This window comes from Aythya ferina (genome assembly GCF_964211825.1).
Source record: "Aythya ferina genome assembly, chromosome: 4".
NCBI lineage: Eukaryota > Metazoa > Chordata > Aves > Anseriformes > Anatidae > Aythya > Aythya ferina.
In genome coordinates, this window is record NC_140300.1 from 29,593,697 (window position 1) to 29,610,054 (window position 16,358).

The following is a 16,358-nucleotide window of genomic DNA, read 5'->3' on the forward strand; positions in this document are numbered from 1 at the left end:
AGACATTTTGTTCAGTAACTTAAGAAGCCTCACAAGTAAAATAACTCCACTTAGGTTGGCAATTCACATCAGACATTATTCTGATCAAGTGATATTACGTACACTTTATTCTACTAGGACCCTGGAAACTGAAAGACATCAGAAGACTTAATATTTCTTAACTGACGAAGTATAGTAGTTTATAAAATACTATTTCTTTTCTGGCCACCTCAGTATTACAATAATAATTGATACAAACATTGAAAGCTATGAAGCTCTAGGTTGTGATTACTTAATGAAAGCTCAGAGGTTTTATTGAGTTACAAAAGAGCACTGAAGTATGCAAGCTTGAATCAGGTGGGAGCTATTAGGCCCCTCTCCACCGTTTCTCTAGACAGTTCTTCCCTCTAGGTAAGATTAGGTTGATTAAATAGATATAAACTGTAAGAGCATATTTGTTTGCAAACACTATTATTTAAGAGAAGAGCTAGATGCCCAAACTTCTGAAGAAGTGTTTTAGTTATTAATTCATATTTGTTTAAATTCTTAAGCATTTCCTGTAACAGCACTCCAGTGAAAAAGACACTTCACCTACATTTGACACCTAAGAAATAGCAGAACACATTTTCAATTCTCACCTTCTCTGGCCAACAGCAGAGTTGCAGACAAACCAGGAAGAGCCTAAATTTCCAAATACCAGGTCTCCACCACGTCAGGGGAGAAGTACTTAGTAATGTAATTTTGTGTATTATTTCCCTGTGAATATGTAAACTGTGTACCTTCTGGTTATTGAGGACTATGTAAAAACAAAAAATATGCGATTTTGGTATGAAGACCTGTAGTTTTGCACTGCCTAGGAGCAGGGACAGAATTGTGTTGTACCAGAGGATGAATCAGAAACAGCTCCTGACTCTCCAGGTGGACAGAAAGATAAAAGGAGAGAAAATCTCCCTTCTCCCCAAATCGATAGATTTAATCACGTCCACCTTCCCTATGTTTTGCACACCATTTGAGAGAAACTCATAATATTAGTGGCATGGATATGTCAACGGCTGAATCAACTCTTGTGTTGAGTGTACCACAATAAAACTAGAACAAACAGTGCCACCGAGTGGCAGTATTCCTACAACACACTTCTCAGAGTCCCTATTAGAAATCTTGCAACAGCCCACTTCTAAGGGCTGTAATTATTAATATTTAAATCAGCATAAGTAAAGCAGAAGCACTAATTTTGGTCTTACTTGCATTTGAACCTTCAATGTTTCATTGGAAAGTGTTCTTAAGGGAGGTTAGAAGAATCAACAAACCATGGTTCAGATAAGGAACAAGCTTAAGTAGTGACTTTAAAAATACCCTAACAGAAAGCCCAGCAAGTATTTAGAACATTTATAAAACAGTCTCTTCTGAACACATAACATCACTAATGTAATAGAAAAGCTATTTTTTGCGGTAAAAAAAAAAAAAAAAAGAATACACTTAAGCCACTTGAATGTTCCATCAAATCCTGCTTGCCCTCTTAGGAAGTTACCAGTGAGCTTAAGTTCTTCTCTTAGGAAGTTACCAGTGAGCTTAAGTTCTTGAAATTGTAATTACTTCACTTAAGTTCTCTCTCCCTTTCAGTCCTGGAGAAAAGTCTTCTCCAAATGACACCACTATCGTGAACCATGTTTAGCACTGCTCTAAGCTTGGTCTTAAAACATGCAAACTGAGCTACCTTACAAATACAGTCCTGTTCTTTAAGCAGTTATCTATGAAATGAGATAGAAGTTCACTATTTTTAGTCTAGTTTCTTTCTAGGAAATACTCCACAGAATTAACCGCTTTAGTGTTCTGTCAGGTACCTAGCCAGTGTGACAAATGCCACGTGCCATATTTATAGCTTGAAATCTCCTAGAACATAGTACCCAGGTGGGTAGTTAGTGACCTCAACACAGAAGAATAGCTTGTACTTCCTAGGACTGCAGCATCATAATGTGCCTAAGGAATGGTAACACATAGGGGATTTTTATTAATTCACAGCACAGGAGTTAAAAAGGGTTTATTCATGCAGTCCACAGATCTTAGACAAGATATTTTCTGGGTATTTCACAGTACATACACAGCTGGATTTTGACAATGTTGAGAAAAATACATTTGCTAGTGATGGATCTGCTCTTCTCCCCCCAGTATCACCATATTTGCTAGTTGCAAGCTATGAATTTTTATCTGTGTTTTCTAGAGGGCATGCACACAAGTTATTTTAAGGAAAGCACAAAAACCAGGCTAGAAAGAATGCTTTTCTGAACACCAAATGGGACAAGGGAGGAAAATGAAAGGTCAAATAGATTAACAAAAGCGTGATATTAGCAGACATGACAACTTTCCAGAGTGAAGCCAAAGACGATTTCATATTCTTTGATGGGATGCACTGCTTTCAATATTTGTCAACAGAAGCCAAGACACTTAGATTACCTTTAGAGTATTCATACACTGCATGAAACAGAATATTTTAGGTCCAACCAACTATAGGTCCATAGAGTTATTTCTCTGCAGTGCTATTTTCTCTGATGGATCGGAAGGCTGTATGTTGTCTAGACCTGTGTTTCTCACATCCTTAGTTTTCCATGGAAATGCTGGTTAGTGCATCCTTCCCCCAGCTCACTACTGAGTAACGAGAGCTCCTAAGACAGACAGTGACAAGCTTCATTTAATTTCCTAATTATTGTGTCAACTTAACCAGAAGCGATATAATGAAGAGAATCTGATTTTACCCTGCTTCTTCCAGGTTTCAGTTGTTCAAGAAACACACAGAAGAAAACCTTAAATTGGCTCATGCAGGCAGTCTCCCCCCAACTTCTGTGATTAAACCTCACTGTCGTATCATTTTTGTCATGCCAGGGAGCTGTCAAGCCAGATACCACTAGCAGAAGGGACAACATTGTTGTTCAGGAATGATGATATAAAGTGTATTCTAACAACTACAGTGAAATGTTGCTAATGACAACTCAGTAAGAATGTTGACTGCTTCTAAATTCTAGAGTTATTTTGTCTTTTACACTAATACTATGCATTGCAAATAGATCTTTTAGCATTCAAATTAGCATCTACTTGAGTACAAACTTTAAGATGCTTGTGTTGACAATGGTATTTTCATAACAGCACTTGGTGTAGAGATCGGTTTGCACAGTACTTCTGAAAATATTAGAAGTCCAGCAATTCTAGAAAGTTACACACACTCTGCATAAGAGACTTGTCAAACTTCATTTATATGTTAAGCAAACGATCTCTTCATGGAAGAGATAAAATGACACTGAAGACTTCCCTGATTTTTATTTATTTATTTTTAAAACAATCTTCTCCAAATAATAAGGTTAAAGCTTCCAGGGTAACAGTTCTTCACAAAGAAGAACTATTTATTTTTCTATTTCTTCTCATGTGGTTCAGTGCCTAAAGGTACAAATTCATTCATCTCCAAAATCCATGTCATAAAAGCTTCACATATTTTGTTATTAAGAAATCACACCAAAAGGTCCATGCACGTGATAAGACAATCATTTTGCACTGAACTTCTCATCCCTTAGTTTTTGCAAAGCAGATACCCAAAATTAATCATACCATATGGGCCAGCTGTTTCCTATCTTTTTCCTATCTGTATTCTCCACGTACACATGGAAAGACTTGTGCCTATTATGCATAAAGAGTTCTATTTTGTCCCAAACTTCATCCTCTTTGGAACATTTCTCACAGCAGATTACACAGTGGGAAGCCAGCTGGAAGCAACCAGAATTAAGTTTGACCTCCCAGCCCCTTACAGATTTCCCATGACTTTTCTGCTATACTAAAGTTTGCTTCTTTTACACAAACCAGCATCAATTTTGGATAACTGTCAACACTATAGCACCAGAACATAGATCACAGAAAATCATTAATAAGCTGATAGAAATATATTCAATATTGCACCTTCAGCTGACTTTAAGAGATTATCAATTCATGTCTATAAAATCTTTATTACCTACTAAAACATTAAAAGAAATACTTATACCTACTTTTGTAACAGCACTTGTGAAATAATTTTGCTTATTTCTACAACCATCAGGAACAGTATTAAGAGATGTAATGATGCAGTTCAGCTCCGTGGCAACTCTTTCACATGGTAAAGTCAAAAACTTAAGCATCATTCAGCCCCAAACTACAAGCTTCAAAATTTGGTTATGATTAACATAAGCATGAACGCAATTCCTTTTTTTAGCAAAATGAAGGGAAATATATTATGTGCATGAAATATATTGATTTACTTATGGAATAGCAATATTCTTTTAATTCCTATTCACTTACACTAAGTGCAATACATTTTTCTCAAAAACTAGGAAGACTAATCTTGCAAGAAGGATCTCCATTTATTTTTTTCCTCACCCAACTTCTTGCTAGCTTAAAATATAGGAATAGACTATAGAGTACCACAGTTGTATATCATGAGTTTATTACTAGTTTTTCCTAGCAATCCTGTCTACTCATTACTTGTAACTCAATGTTTTAGTAGGAGTAGAGGCTTCTTCTCAAGAACAGCCCTTCTTGTCTGGCTTCACCTGCTTTACATTACCCAAAAAACAGGTGCTGCTTTAGCTAAGTACTTACTGCTTGCAAACTAGCTCAGCAGCAATTTGAGAGTAGAGGAGGAGGAAACCTAAATTTGCATTCTTCCCTACTTCTTCCCACCCCCAACAAAATATTTACAAACCCTCAGTCTCCTTATAGTTTTAATCATTTCACCAGTTTTCAGGAATAAAAATTGATATTCCCTTGCGGACAGCAGAATGCAGTGGGTGCTACCTTACCTTAAAAGGATAAGGATACAATTGTGGTTTGATTTTGGCTAAGAATCACCTAGAAGATGCAACAGCAGGAGGCATCCACAGAGCAGAGCTACTAGCAATATTGCAGATAATATGGGGAAATAAAATTAAGTAAACATGCTTCTCTGAAAGTTCAAGACCATGGTTTGGGTCCATTATTTCATCCTCTCTACACACTTACAGAGTAAGCGTCTTAAGAACCTTCAATGTTATTCTTGTAACATAATAAAAGACACACATTTTAGCAGCTTTTATAGCAAATGCATCTAGGTTCATGCAAGGTAAACTTACCATGTGTCATGATAGCTGGACATTGCAAAGCCAAGCTTTTCCCTTTGCAGCCACTCGTTAACAACTGTTTTCTTCCCTTGTTGTCTGTGGAACCATAGCTGACTTCTGATGCAACAGTTTTTTCACAGAATCACAGAATTTCCTAGGTTGGAAGAGACCTCAAGGTCATCGAGTCCAACCTCCAACCTAATGCTAACAGCCCTCCACTAAACCATATCCCTAAGCTCTACATCTAAACGTCTTTTGAAGACTTCCAGGGATGGTGACTCCACCACTTCCCTGGGCAGCCTGTTCCAGTGCCTCACAACCCTTTCAGTGAAGAAGTTCTTCCTAACATCTAACCTAAAACTCCCCTGGCTCAACTTAAACCCATTCCCCCTCGTCCTGTCACCAGGCACGTGGGAGAACAGGCCAACCCCCACCTCGCTACAGCCTCCCTTGAGGTACCTAAAAAGAGCGATAAGGTCACCCCTGAGCCTCCTCTTCTCCAGGCTGAACAAGCCCAGCTCCCTCAGCCGCTCCTCATAGGACTTGTTCTCCAGGCCACTCACCAGCTTCGTCGCCCTTCTCTGCACCCGCTCAAGCACCTCGATGTCCTTCTTGTAGCGAGGGGCCCAAAACTGAACACAGTACTCGAGGTGCGGCCTCACCAGAGCTGAGTACAGGGGGACGATCACCTCCCTAGCCCTGCTGGTCACTCTGTTCCTAATACAAGCCAGGATGCCGTTGGCCTTCTTGGCCACCTGAGCACACTGCTGGCTCATATTCAGCCGACTATCCACCATCACTCCCAGGTCCTTCTCTGCCTGGCAGCTTTCCAACCATTCCTCTCCCAGTCTGTAGCTCTGCTTGGGGTTATTGCGCCCCAGGTGCGGGACCCGGCACTTGGCCTTGTTAAACTTCATGCAGTTGACCTCAGCCCATCGGTGCAGCCTATCCAGATCCTCCTGCAGAGCTTTCCTACCCTCAAGCAGATCGACACACGCACCTAACTTGGTGTCATCTGCGAACTTACTGAGGGTGCACTCGATGCCCTCGTCCAGATCATCGATGAAGATATTAAAGAGGACCGGCCCCAGCACCGAGCCCTGGGGGACGCCACTAGTGACTGGCCTCCAACTGGACTTTTTCACATGCAGGAAGTGTAAAGTCTCACACCAGCTCTTCAATCTTAGGAACAGACTTAAGTAACTTCATTTCACTCTCCTCAGAGCCCTCAAGAAGAACTTGAATTTTCCTAGCATCTAGAACTAGAATCCAAGCCTGAGTTCAGACTCAGAGACACCTTCACAATCAAGATGAATCCTCCCATAAGCCTTGCAGTTTCTCTGAACTATATCTAGGAAGAACACCTGTTCAGAAACATCTCTTTATATGACCTTATCACTAGCACAAACATTACCACCATTCCTATAACCTTCTTTAACATCAATAACAAAAATAATATAACTAACTAACCAACCGCTCTCTCCACAACGCTAAGACCTCCTATGGGGACTCAAAGCTTCACTTCCTACAAAAGCCCTTTATTAATAACCAGTCACAGCTGTGTCTGACCTTTAATTGCCCCTAGCAGCTCTCCAGGTGCTAGGAGCTCACTATTTTTTAAATTATTTTGTGTGTCTGGTTAACTCTTCTAAGTTCAGGGATGGTTGTATCTTCCTCTCTCAAGGATTTATAAGTGAATTCTGTTATTTTGCTTTCAGCCTGGATAGAGGAATAATTTTGTGAAGAGAATGTATTTGAAAAAAAAATGCAGCACAATTACGGAAAATTAACATAGAAAGTATTGAGCACCAAAAATTTTGCAGAACATAAGGAAAAAAAAGCTTCTATTGTTTTAATATTAACTGTGTTGAAAAAAGAAAGACATGCCTGTAATCTACATCAACGTGTTCCAGAAATTCAGGCATGGTTTAAAATCTAAAGCAAGCAAATAAAAAAATATTATTATGAAACAATATGAATAATTCCTCTGTAAAATAATTTAAGTGGTGGAAATTACTCTAGAGAATAAGGCCACATTTTAAAGACATTATGAAATTACCAATTACAGGTTATTTTCATAAAATAAGTTGCCATGTTACCATTTGTTTTGCTTTGCTTTGGCTAATGGATAATAATTTCCTTATCACCTATTTTGTACTGCCTAATTTTATAGATTTCAGAAGGGCTATTTTTGTTTTGCCCTATTCTAAATGTGGTCTGAATCCTGCTTTTTTTTTTTTTTTTTTTTTTTTTTCCCCCCACTCAGTTGTACACATTTCTTTTGCTGTTTTCTTGTTCTCAGCCCATTAGATCAGACATCTCTTTTCACTCACAAAAAAAGAAAACATCTGTCAGTGTTTGATTTTCTCATTGTCAATTTAGTAAAAGTCGTATCTGCATCTTTCCTGATATAAGAAATGGAATGGTTGTTCTAAATTTCTTTTGTTTATCTTCTCTATTTATTGCTGATTTTTCAGTACTCCATTATTAGTGCAATACTTAATATTTGGTACAAGGCCAAGCTAAATTGTGTGCCAGTATTGGCTTTTTTTTTTTTTTTTTTTTTTTTAATCTTTGGCTAATGATCTTGTTAATGATTAATTGACTCAGAATCCCCTTCAGTATTATGGTTCATGTAGATCCAGTAGAACAAGTAAAATGAAAGCTCTGGACACCTGCCTGTAGACCCAGTGAAATAACTGAAACATTTAATTTCTTCTGCCATTCATCATCATCCACCAGCCTGCCTTGAATATAACAAATAAGGCTATTGCTTCTTGCATTGAATTTTTTTTTTTCTAACTAAAGCATTTTTTCTCCTGTTGTGTGTAGCAAAACCAAACAAAAACCCTACTGCATCTGATCTGCCTAGTAATTCCCAATTGTAGTAGTTCTGATTGTAGTTCCCAATTCTCATCAAAGATCCATTCAGAGCTCTGCAGTGCTTCTCTTCATTTATGTAAATGTGCTATATCTACACTGTCACCATTATGCTGAATTCCACCATCAACTGTGCTAGCTCTGCACCTACACATGAACATGAATTTGTACACCAGGGAGACCAGACCTTCCTTGTTCTTGTCAAGCACATTTATTACCTTCTGGCATGCTGTTACAGCAAAGGTAGCTTGCAATGACAGGGACTTTTAGGTCTGTACTTAAACGTTGATGACATAACAGAATGAAAGCCCCAACATATTAGTCCTTTTCACCATGCTAGCAAAGATGATGGGAATAAAATATAAAAAAGGACTGAGGAATTATCAATGAACTCTGCACTTCACACTCAGGAATCCTGAATTTTTGTATTGTTTCAAGGAAATCTGAAGTCATCTATTCAACCTGGAACTACATCACGTTTGGATCAGGTGACAGGATTCATCTTGGGACTGGCTGCTCTTCAGAAGATTGTGGGAACAATTTCAGCCAGCTGTCTGCACCAGCAGTTCTGTCTCATGCGGGAAAAAATATTTCCCTTTTTCTCCTCAGGGAATCCTAAGAATTTCCTTGGATATTTACAACAGATGTTGTAAATATTAATGACTGATATCAATGGAAAGAAAAAAGAAGACTACAAATACACATGAATATCTACAGTACACCAAACTAAAACTACTCAAGCATTCTCTTTCATTAATAAATAAATAAATCCTGGAATTCACTTGCTGAAATGTTTATTTCTGATAACAAACATCAAAAGAAGTTGCAGGGTCTTATTTAGTTGTTCCTAAATGTTTTAGATTCAATTTTTGAAAAGCCTGGAAAAGCCTGGAATTGTCTTCTAGAAGAATTTGAATGCTATTGTGTCTCTCAAAAATACACAGTAAAATCATACTACCTCAAAACACGGTGAAGGATAAAAATGGCAATATACGTGGCTGACATCTAAGGTATGCTCCCTAACAGATTGTCTCTATATATGTCTGATTATGTGAGGAAAATTGATACTAATTAATACTAACATCACAGGCATTACCTCTTACACTTGACTAACAGTAAATATCAAGGAGCTAGAGGAAACATACAAATAGTTAATAAAACGTGCAGTTTATATTTTTTTACCTCCTTGTCATTGTCTCTTGGTCTCCATCTCTTCTTCCTGTGAAAAAAAAAAAAAGAAAAGATCTAAGCTGTGCAGTAAATCCTTCTGAAATAGAGTTGTTTGTGAGTGAGTACCTTTATAGTCTCTCCTGAGTATACTTCATAGGTGGTTACATTAGTTTCTAGATGAAATTCTGTTGTTCAGCAACTTCAGTGTGAGATATCAGAAATGCAGCCCATTTTCATGCTGATCCACACTCACAGGATATTTGGTACCTATTTAGGATGTCAACAATAGGAAGAGTGAAGCATGCAGGCTTGCAAAGGCTTGTCTGCTCTTCCTAACCAATGGCACAGCCATTGTCACAATGATTTCTCAGAAGCCACTTATCCATCTTCACTGCATTTCTCCAGACATTTGTCTTCTATTAGCTGTCTTCTTAGACTTGTATCCTGATGGTCATACTCATTTGTGTTGAACAGATAAACTGATGGGGAACATGACATTTATAAAAGTGGTATCCATAACTACTGAATTCTTCAAACTCCCCTACAAAATCACTTTAGTAATTACAACTCAAGATTCTTTTACTTCTCCATTTCCTTTGCATGGCAATATAAAGAATGATTTACTTCATTTTTGTGGTTCTACCTGTTGATGTTCCCTCTGCTGCCTTTATTTGTCAAACTCTTCACAATTTTGCTTTGCAGAGTTGAAAATATCTTGTTGTTTCCTGCAAATGCCTGCATTTTCTGCAGTACTGTTTGTTATTCTACTGACTTGTTCTTTCAGGCTGTTATATTTAAGACTGATGAGACATTCAGTCTCAGGCAAGAAGCTTTTAAAAAGTACACTGAGTTATACAGATAAATTAATTACCACAATTAAATGCTTGTATATATTTAGGAATGATTGTTGACTTTTCCCCCTAAGCACATTGTCTTTAATCAAAGACTGCAGAGGTGAAAATAATCAATTACTTGCTACCTACTTCTACTAAAAATGTCCTCATTTTTCAGACAGGTTAGCTGACTGACTACGAGATAATTTATTGTGCACACAATAGGTAAGCAGATACAAGCCACAAACTCACACTGGAAGAGGAAGTTTATGGTAATTTCAGATGTTTCCTCAAATGTGAAAAAAAACCAAAACACTTATAAAGTAAGAAGTTCATAGAATTAGAGTTTGTTTGCATGCCTAGATTGCTAGCTGCTTTTTAATTTGCAGCAAGCACAGCTATGTCCCTGAATGTGACTGCTATCACAACTCTAAAGGCATGTCTCTGCTACAGAGTTTAAATAAAATTAGAATAGCAGGCTATTTAAATATTAGCATGAAAATAAGATTATTTCAGGGGTTACTCTGTGTTACTGCTGCTGGGCTGTCTGAAACTTGTCTGGGAACTTCTGCTGCAAACTGCAGTGTCAACATGCCTTTAGTATGGAAAACGTTATATGCAGAGAATTTCAAGGAAAAAGGTGTATTTAACAAAACAAAAGCAAACAAAACCTCTGGGCAGCAATAAGGGATACTTGCTTAAATATTATTACAACTGTAAATTGTAAATCTGTCCCCAGATCTGTAAATCTGGTCCCTGGATCTGGTCCCCGGATCTGGTCCCCAGAATTTTTTCACCAGGAACACAATTCGACAGAGCGGTCAACTGTTTCTTTAGCTTTGAGGATGCTGAAATGGTCCCTGGCTTGAAAAAACAGCTCCTAGCCTGTCTCTAAAAATAGTTGCTTAGGGCTAAAATCTGAGTTCTCTTTCTGTTACGTGAACATCCAGAGAAACTCATCCTCCCTTCTCAGTTGAATTCAGTGCTACCTAGTCTCAAGATTTCCAGTACTCAGCTGGAAATTGGAGAGGAAAATGTTCATGTATACATAAGAATTGTACTCAAATGGCTGATTACACTTTTTCTTACAAGTTAACCAATGCTTACGCCTTTTAACTTTAAACCTGAGAAGCAAGAGGATGTTTCTGTTTCCCCTGGGGATAGTGTATTCTTCTGTGTTTTCCTTCTATACAAACAGTTCAAAATTTTAGAGTCATGTTGTCAGTCATACAGCCAAAAAACCTTGCACGGCATTACTTGTTTCCCCCCAAATAGATCAAGCCCTGAATGCAAGACCAGACAAGTAAATAATGCCAACAAGCAAAACTAACTTGTAAGTACATTACTTTTTAGCAGGTTTTTTTGGCAGCTTGTGGGGCTTAACTGTACTTCAGTGAGATGAATGTCTTCTGGTGTGAACTGAAATTATACCTCTATGCCACAATGTCTTTTTTTTTTTTTTTGGGGGGGGGGGGGGGGAGCGGAATTCCTTGTGGACACCTGAAGGAGTTGCAAAATAATAATAAAATAATAAAATTTAGGTAAAGGAAAAGTACCTTCTCTGTTGTTGTTGTTTTCGTTTTCTTTTCTTTTCCATACAGTTTTAAAATGAAGGTCCCATTTTCTGGTCTTTGGCAGATTGTAAGCATGCCAGAACACTTCACATTACGTAGATCGCATTTGTCTGAAATGATAATATTGTACCTATAGTCTGCCACAGGCTGAAAAGTAGCCTATGCCTCAGGTACTGTTTTATGCCTTAGCTTTTGTCACTATATCCTCATGAGACTTCCAAAGGGAAATGAAATGATGCTATTTAGAAGAAACACCATCCAGAAGAAACTTCAGTTGTTAGGGCCTGAATTCTCACTGAAACCAAAGGCGGGTATAGCATCATAGAGTAGCCTGAGCTTGAAGGGTCCCATAAGGATCATCGAGTCCAACTCCTGGCACCACACAGGTCTACCCAAAAATTCCAACCACCTGACTACGTGCACAGTTCAAACATTTCTTAAACTCCGACAGGCTTGGTGCAGTGACTACTTCCCAGAGGAGCCTGTTCCAGTGTGCGACCACCATCTTAGTGAAGAACCTCTTCCTGATGTCTGGCCTAAAGCTCCCCTGCCTCAGCTTGACACCATTCCCGCAGGTCCTATCACTGGTGACTAAAGAGAGTAGATCGGCGCCTGCCTCTCCACTCTCCCTCGTCAGGAAACTGTAGACCGCAATGAGGTTTCCCCTCAGCCTCCTCTTTTCCAGGCTGAACAGGCCAAGTGACCTCAGCCACTCCTCATATGTCTTCCCCTCTAGGCCCTTCACCATCTTTGTAGCCCAGTATCTTCCTGACTTGAAGAAAGAGGCTTTCATCTATCCTGGGTTGTTTACTAATGCAGGAGCACGAAAGAGACGTATGTCCTTGTCTCTGAAGAGGAGGTGAAGGAACAGCTAGTGCAAGGAACACAAAAATCAGTTGTGCCAGACTACATGCGGTTGTATCTGAGCTGCTTGGAGACTGCAATCGTCTCCAAACTTCCAGATCTAGAGGAACATGCCTGTGGTATGGGGAGCATCTTGAGTCAGTACAGGTGAGGTATATAGTATCATGCTTCCAGGGGTAAGGAGAGTAATTTTCCAGGGCTGTCCAAATGTCGTCTTCTATTTGTGGCAAATTATCTAAAGCAAATCGATGTTGTCTCTTTAAGAAAGTGCTCAAGCCCATTCTACACTAGGAATGTGGATATTGTTTGAGAATGCTTGGAAATGTAATTAAGGAGCTATGCTTATTTGAATGGATTTAGTAGTCTTTATGTGTTGTAGATAACATTTAGGATGTGTATATGGATTTTTGGAATCCCTTTAGGAATTAAGATTAAAAAATGAAACACTGATAATAAGTCTGATCTTCACAGTGCTATTGAAGTATTTCAGTTAAGCATCTGTCCTTGCTACAGCTCTGTCAGCAGGCAGTAGCCTTCCACATGGCAGTTTGCTTCTGGTAAGAGCAGTCAAAGGACATTATTTGTAAAAGCAGGATAGCTAAAACTGACAGGCTGTTCATAATGGTAGAGAGGGGAATGGATGGCCTACAGAAAATGTATTCTGGAGAGTCTTGGTGCTCCTGACGTAGTGCTGTTCTGTCACTGCATGACCTCATTCTGCTTTACAAGAGTGGTTTCAAATGAGTTGAAACTGCAGACGGCAGACACCCAGACAAATACATGTGGTATCAGCTTCCTATGCCAGTGACTGCTTTACAGTAGCATATAGCTTTTCAGACTGCTCAGGTAAATATGTTGTTGTTTCAGTTGCAACTGTGAAGGTTACCACAGAAAACTTGTTTGGGAGCATTTCTGACAAGAGTGTAATAAACTCAACATTTTGGTTGATGGCTTAATAGGTTTTTCCTTTTCTTTGAAGCACTCAGGGCAACAATGAAATAGTGTTAATGCTCTACTTAAAAAGCACTTAGGAAGATAAATGGTGTCATGGTATCTCATTTCCTGCTGTGTTCTCTCACTTTTCCAGCAGTATGCTTATGCCAACATGACGACTGTCTAGCAGCTTTTAATGCTTGTCCATGTGCATCTCAGTTATTTGCTGTATGCCTCGTGAAATGATTTAAGTGACATGAGTTCCAGAGCAAGCAATTGCTGCACACCTTTCAAATTCTTTTGGTCACAAAGTGTGTTCAATGTAAAGACAAATAGCTACTTTATTCCTGACATAGCCAGAAATTATAGCTAAACCAGAAGTGCAAAAAGTCTGAGAAGTTGGAGGACAAAATGTGAATTCAAGACAGTTTCCCGGTACTTTAGAGACCCTGTACTTGATTTGTCTTCCACTCCATTGTGCTTGGAACCTTTTCCTTTAAGGTTTTTATGCACTGAGAAACACTTCAGTGTCTCTTAGTTAATTCAGTGAGTTGTGACAGCTACATTTTGCTGCCCTGAGCTTAGTTGTTCAATCCTAGTACCACAGGGCTTGCACTAGTCTACAGTAATAGGGCAAGGCTTTATCTTTAGTAGGAATGTGACTGCCCATGAGGGCTGTTAGCTGAGAACACTGATTACTCATAGATAATTTTCTCCTGTCATTTAGAGGAGGGAAAAAAAATAAATAAATAATAATATGCCCCCCCCCCCCCCCCCCCCCCCCCCGCCCCCAGTGGGTTTGACTGAGGCAGTTATTTCAATATGGAGCTTTTAAGAAGCTAATGTTGCTTGGGAATGTGTTGTTTGGTATATAGGTGAAATCCAAGCCTGTTTTCCTCTCTGGGTGGATATGCATTTACAGGAGTAACTACAGCTATATTAACCACTTAACTTTTTCCTCTAATGACCCAGCAGTAGCAGGTCTTTGAAGCCTGAGTATGAAATGAGTTGTGTGGTATAAGAAGAAAGATTAGGCAATATCCTTACTGCATAAGCCTCTTTCTCTACTGTTTGGTAAGGCCACAAAAGACTTGATTCTGCATCCCTGCAGAAACAAGCTCACAAACTCTTAAGTAGTCAACGGGCATGAGTCTGCTGGTCACTTGTCAGAGTGCATCACTGATGTTCAGTTGTCATTGCCATTTTGACCACCAGATGGCTACACTGAACTTAATAATGTAATGTAGCCTCAGGAAAAACATTTCTGGAAATAGCAGGAGGGTTAAGAGGCAGGGAAGGGAAGGAAAATGCAAACAGGTTGGGAAGGATTTTCTCCCAGACCTTGGGAGGCCTTAAGGCAGGGATGATTTTCAGGGCTTTCTTGTCATTGTCTTGTTACACAGTCCAGGACTAGATTCACGTGACCTCTATATGCTAAGGTGAGTAGGTCTCACTGTGCAAAGTGGGAGGAGAAAAGACCCTTAGGTTCACAATAACAATGTAAACCTTGTGGGGTTCATTTTTAACAATGTGGCCTTATGGGGTTATGGCTATTTAATCCATAGGTGGCAACATGTCTCTGTAGTTCACAGTGGTCCAGGGCAGAAGGGAGGGGTGTGTTGGAGATACTTGCATTTGGTGTTTGATTGTGATAAGGAAGCAGTTGGACTGAAGCAAAGGCTTGCTGTGATAGATTTATTCTTATCTCAAACTGATGCTTTCTATTTACTTTTAGTGAAAAGGAAGCAGGCCTGCTCGGACACTTCTTGCACAGCCAGTAGAAGACAGCCCTAAGATGTTTCAGCACTGGTGTGAGCCCCACTGCTCCATCTGCTTCACCAGTTCTTGTTATAGACACCAGTCCTGTGTTCACCGTGCACTTGCTGAAATATGGAGCTGCACAGAATCATAACGATCAAGGTGAAGCTCATTTTGACTTCAAAGGGAACATGAAATGGGATGGGTAGTAGGCAGATGACAATCTTGTAGCAGCCAATCTTGTGCTGTTGCCTAAGCTGATTAATGTCTGTATTATTTTACAACCAGAGTATAGCAGTAATTTGTATTTAGGCTGTGGAATAGTTATTTGTCACTGTGTAATGAGATTCATGGTACTTCATGCTGTAGTGTGGGAGACTAGTCTAGTGTGACAGAGGAAGTATTGATAGATAAGGCATGCAATGCAGTGTGTGGTTGAGGGCTGGTAACAAAAGGATCACAGGATGACACTGGAGACCTTAGGTCTATCAACAAGTCATGGATGGTCAAAGTAATGAAAACCTGGGAGCAAACAATTTAAGGAGTTTCAAAGAGATCTGATAAAAGCTATGTAGTCTGTACCCTTTTAGTATTTTTTACATGTGAGCTTTGATGTGATGAAGACAACTGAAGAGCGAGATGCCTTACATGTCCTCTGGTGGACAGTAAAGGGGGAAGATGGTATATCATGCCTTTTTTGCCAAAGGATTTGACAACTTGGAATAACTTCTTTCCCAGTTAAAGTCAATGACCTTTGAATGAACAGGTGTAGTTGAAAGTAAGCACAACAGCGGAGGGGATAAAGAATGAAGATTCTGGACAGCAGTTAGTGTCCTCAGAATTCTCTCTGGATTATAGGGAAATATGGTGCCCTGCACTGCAGGCAGTGTAATGTGGGCTCCATGGCCTTAACTGAGAACCCTCACAGAGTCACCAATGTCCCAGAGAAATCCTGGTGATGCTCTTTATGGTGACTGAAGAAGCAGCTTTTGTCTGAAAGACTTCTTTCTAGTCAAAAGTATTCTGTGAAAGTTGCTGGTGCAAAGATGTTCATCTGCCTGTTTTATGTTGTAAACATAAGCCTTTGAAAGGGAGCTGTTCACAGCTTAATTTTCTGTTCAGATAATCCTTAGGAGCTTGATGTTTAGTGTAGAATTGGAATGTTTAAAATGTCACATAGCCCTATCCTTTTCAGTGAGTAGAAAAGATTTTTGTCACAAGTGAAGCTTGACAGTTGTTGTTCTGTGTAATTTATT

General features: G+C 39.2%; 1 protein-coding gene across 1 annotated transcript in view; it reads right to left on the minus strand.

Annotated features, from left to right (window-relative positions):
- The window catches only part of DLC1 (DLC1 Rho GTPase activating protein), a 278,334-nt gene extending 273,127 nt beyond the window's left edge, over positions 1-5,207 (minus strand). Inside the window, exon 1 of the mRNA XM_084519050.1 lies at positions 5,103-5,207. The gene's annotated coding sequence lies outside the window, so the exon portion shown is untranslated. The remainder of the gene's footprint in view (positions 1-5,102) is intronic.
- Positions 5,208-16,358: the final 11,151 nt, after the last annotated feature.